A 4,901-nucleotide genomic window follows, 5' to 3' on the forward strand; every position below is an offset into this window, starting at 1 on the left:
TGGACACCGACCCTGGGACCTCGGCCCCCCGCGGACGGAGTGGGCTGCGGGCCGGGGACGCCGGCGCTCTCCTGCCCGGCTGACCAAGGCGTTGGGGGTCGGGGTGATCCGCTCCTAACTGTTCTCCCTCTGGGTCCTTAAAACTTGTGTTACTGCCTCAGATTCCTAAGTACACTTCCTGTGATTCTTACGTGAACTTTTGTAAATACGTTTTTGTTACAATTGTTTTTGGGTTGCTGGGGTAGGGGGCGGGAAAGAGGCAGATAGGAAAGGAGAAGTGTTTTTTTTGGAGACATGTCTCCGGTGATTTAAACTTCAAACCTTTTCTTTTTGTAAAGAGTAGGGGTCCTCAGAGGATAGTATTTTATTTCCTGATGATGTAACTACCAAACAATTCTTCAAGTGATGATGGGAAGGCCAGATGAAATCTTATTTTTTTTTCAGTGTTTTTCCTGAAAGAACTTCTTTCCCCTTTTCTGCATGCTTGTGTTTTAACGAAAGCAGTTAAAAACTAATCACATTATTTGGCAGGGGAAATATTTTTGAAGAAATTAAATGTTTTTGTGGTGTACTTTCAAGACAAAGTAAAAGTAGAGCATTAGAACCAGTTTCACTCTCTTCTATCAGCAAACAAAAAAGACAGCAGAAAAAAAAAACTGGACAAATATGATTGAATTAAGCTTATTATCCTCTAGTATGGGGCAGATTTACTTGTATAAGTATTCTTTTTTTGTTAATGAGAATTAGCCTTTAATGATCTGGTATGTCATGAAGAGAAGTAATCTCTAAAAGTGCTAGCCCAACTATCAATATGAGTCTGTGAAATAAATTAGGGATATGGCAGGCTTATTTGCAAGCTTCAGATGAGGTGAGTCATGTTAGTAGCCTGAGTCTATTTAAAACCTTTTTTTAAAATTACATTAAAATAGGATTGCTTCCTATTATGTACATATGTCCATAGAATTATTGTTTCCATATGTTTTTTCAAACAGGAGTAATGAAAATATCCTGCTTGCGTCTTACTGTGAGATGGAGACAAGATGGTTGCAAAATTGTATAGGTAGGGCACATATTGGGGGATAAAGATGCAGGGCCCAAAAATCAACACGTGTCCTCTCTGCTCAGCTGGAGATTCCCTTTCTTAGTGCTTCTTGATCACTCTAGGTACCTATCAAGAAGCCTAAACTAAACTCACCCTTGGTTTTCATATATACTGTTTTACGAGAAGTGAGTGATCATACCCTTTAGCTGAACTTAAAATGTAATATTTGAGGGGCCAGCAGGTGGTATGGTGGTTAAGGTGCTGGATTCCCACATGCTCAACCACAGTTCGAGTCCTGGAGCCAGAGGCTAGAAAATCATGCTGCATACATGTGCATGTGTGCCCAAAATCCGGAGAGGAGAATGGAGGAGAAGGGATTGTGGTATGGCCATCCCCCTGGGGGATAAACTTTCAGAAGTCACTTCTTACTTTTCCTTTCTCTCTCTCTCTCTCCCCTGGTGAGGTCATGCACCCTATAGCAAAACAAACAAACACACACATTTTAATATTTGTTTTGCAGTTTTGTATTACCATTTTGGATGTTGGTTTGTTAGTTTTACTATTCTGTTTTATACTTGTGAAGTACCTTGTAATCTTTTTAGTCTTCTGTGCTTGCCTTGTTGTTAAATATCCTTTTGCTACAGAACATGTGAACTCACCAGAGAGAGATCAACCCTTCTCCTCCATTCTCTTGGAATCTGGGGCATGCATGCACATGTGCCTGGCGTGATTTTCAAGAGGCGAGGTCCAGGACGTGGAACCGTGCAGTCGGCTATGCAGGATCCAGCGCATTAACCTCCACACTACCTGCTGGCTTTTATGCCAGATTTTTTTTTTTTTTAATTTTTTTGGAGAGGTTTTCGCTATCGGGCACATGCACTCACCAGACAGACAGAGAGAGACATAGAGACAGAAAGCGAGAAATCACCCCCCAGGGGGGATGGTCATGCCACAATCCCTTTTCCTCCATTCTCCTCTCAGGATATTGGGCACTAACGCACAGGCGCCCAGCGTGAGTTTAAGCCACCGGGTCCAGGACGCGAACCATAGTCGACTACGCGAGAGTCCAGTGACATAGCCATTATGCTAACTACTGGTTCCCTATGCTAGATTTTTAAAGCTACAAATTGACAAAATGACTTAGGAAAGTTGCATGACACATAAACACCTGAATCCTAGCTCCAAACTGGTAGCATAAAGTACGTGTACCACGAAACCAGCATTTTTGTTGCTTGTTTTCCCTCTGATAGGCACAGAAGTTTCCTAGCATTTGGTATCACTCTTTGGGACTCACACTTCACTTATTTTCACTCTTTGGACTTGCCAGTTCCCTTATGAAATATGTTAGTATTATTTCCTTGTTTTCTGTAGCTTTATTCTGAAGAACAGAGAAGGTACTGAATGGATATAACACATGCATAAGTTCCTGAAGCAGGAGAAAAAAGAATTAGGACTCCCACCCCTCGTACACCCTACCTGGTGTTGTGTTACTCCCCGAAGCACTGGTTTCTGAGCCACATATTACTCAGCTTTCCTTCCGAGGTCACGGTGTGTGACCACTCTCCTCAGGGACCAATAGTAACCCTCGTTTCCTGAGCTTGGATCGTGCCGGTCATGGTCATGCTCAGTGCTCTACATGCATTCCAGCATCTGCTCTTTTGTTTGTTTGTTTTTGGAGAGGTTTTTGCTATGGGGCTCGTGCGCTCGCCAGAAAGACGGAGAGAGAGACAGAGAGATAGAAAGCGAGAAACACCCCCCAGGAGGGATGGCCACGCTGCAATCCCTTCTCCCTCCATTCCCCTCTCAGAATCTTGTTCATGCACACACCCACACACATCCAGCATGAGTTTAAGCCACTGGGTCCGGCACTCAAACCGTGGTTGGCTACATGGGAGTCCAGCGACATAGCCATTTTGCCAACTCCAGCATCTACTCTTTGCAGCACATTTTGAGGTGGGATTATCCATATTTTTCAGGTGAAGAAACACATGCAGGAGGGTAACGTGGCTTCACCAAGGTTACAGCTAGGAATGATGTGGAGATTTAAACCAGCATTTACACGTTCAGCCTTACTCTGTCTTAATGGTTTGCTCAATCTCTCAGAAGTATTATTACTGGTAAAGAAGTGTTCTGGGGGAGCAGGTGGTGTTGGAAATTAAGACAGCTAGAACCCACATGGCTAGCTCTACAGTTCAAGACCCGGTGTTTGAAAAATCACAGTGGGCATGTGGGCATGTATGCATTTGCGCGTGTTGTGAGCCCCAAATCTCAAGAAGGTAATGGAAGAGAAAAGGTGGCAGTGTGGCCACTCCCCTTCGATTGTGGTTTCTCACTTTCCCTCTCTCTTTCCCCGGCACACACACTCTCAACTTAAAGCAGAAACTTAGGAAGAAAAAAAAAAGTTCTGTTTTATTTTCTAGACTGAACATTGTACTAGAAAAGCCAAGATTGACCCCTTGAAGGCCATACACCAGGGATACAGGGTATCTTTCACACTCAAGCTACTGGGATTTGTGTATTTACAGAGACAGCAACGTGGCTTGTGTAATACAATCAGAATATTGTGACAGTTTTCTTACAGATGAATATCAGGGTTCTGAGGAAATGGGACCTTTATCCAGCTGAGGCAAGAGCGCTTTGGGTTACTTATCACCCACTGCAGCCAGCCAGTGGCAGTGTGCTCCCCTGGTCACATGAGTCAACAAGTAGACTTTTTCTTTCTTTCTTCCTACCCAAATTCTCTTTGAGGTGGTATTTTTGTTCTTTTGGCTTCGACCACTGTGCCTCAAAATTGCCTGAGAAAAATCTTACTTCCTAGCCTAGATCTGTGCAATTACTAGAAGCCTCTCTCTTCATTTTATAACAGGGCTTTCTTACAAATAAACATACCTTCCAATCAAGACCCTTTCAACAATTAGTAATTGGAATTTGGATCTAAATCAGCAGTAGCTTTATACCGTTATTTAGAAAAGGTAAAAGGAATTTTTCTACCACGCTAATTGCTTTCCAGTGTGGGTGAAGCAATTCGTAGATGATAAGGCTGGAAACCAGGAGTTTTGAATTAGATTTTGCCATATGATTTTTTTTTTAATGAATATCAGCAATTTCCCTTGGTTCCAGCTAATGCCAAGAGGTTATAACAGTGACTACAGCAACCTGTTTTTTAATGTAGTCAGAAACACCTGAATATCAGCAATTTCCCTTGGTTCCAGCTAATGCCAAGAGGTTATAACAGTGACTACAGCAACCTGTTTTATTAATAAAGTTGGTTGCTACTGACCGTAATCACAGTATCGTCATTATTTACTCTTTTAAAATACCACCAATGCACTAAGCATGCCAGCCCAGTTCCTCTTTGTGAAGAGACTGAACTTTGTTTTCTGTCCTCTCCCCCTGCCTTTGTTTCTTCTTGTGACTAGAGAAGTCTTCTGTCACCTACGCTAGTGCCAGAGAGGCAGCAGTTTAACTGACTCTTCATTGCAACTGCCGTTTAGTGTTGGTTCTTTCATTGTCTTAAGGGGTAGTGTACTTTCCCCCTAGAAGCTCTGCTGCAGGGCATGAGGTGGTAACTAACTTTTCGTGTGATACATTTGCTCTTTTTCCTCTAGGAGATAGTATATGTGAAAACACTACTACACAAAGAAAAATGGTAGTTGTCCTTACCAATATGGTCCAGAATGAGAAACAACACTGAGTAGAGACGTGGGATGGAAGGGGAGATGCAGAGATCCAAGGTCCCACATTACTTTCGGCTACAGGATGGACTGACTAGAATGTGAGCCTTTGGCACTAATGTATTCTGCCCCACAGGATCTTCTTTTTTTTTTTTTTTTTTTTTTCTTTTTTTTTTTTTGGAGAG

The 4,901-nt window shown here is 42.6% G+C and overlaps 2 protein-coding genes across 4 annotated transcripts in view; one reads left to right on the forward strand and one right to left on the reverse strand.

Annotated features, from left to right (window-relative positions):
* CMSS1 (cms1 ribosomal small subunit homolog) overlaps positions 1 to 4,901 on the forward strand; it is a 430,734-nt gene that overhangs the window by 56,833 nt on the left and 369,000 nt on the right. The gene's annotated exons all lie outside the window — the stretch shown is intronic.
* Positions 1 to 4,901, reverse strand: part of FILIP1L (filamin A interacting protein 1 like) — a 105,736-nt gene that overhangs the window by 33,557 nt on the left and 67,278 nt on the right. The window lies entirely within an intron of this gene.

The sequence above is a fragment of the Tupaia chinensis genome, unplaced genomic scaffold (assembly GCF_000334495.1).
Source record: "Tupaia chinensis unplaced genomic scaffold, TupChi_1.0 Scaffold000100_1, whole genome shotgun sequence".
NCBI lineage: Eukaryota > Metazoa > Chordata > Mammalia > Scandentia > Tupaiidae > Tupaia > Tupaia belangeri.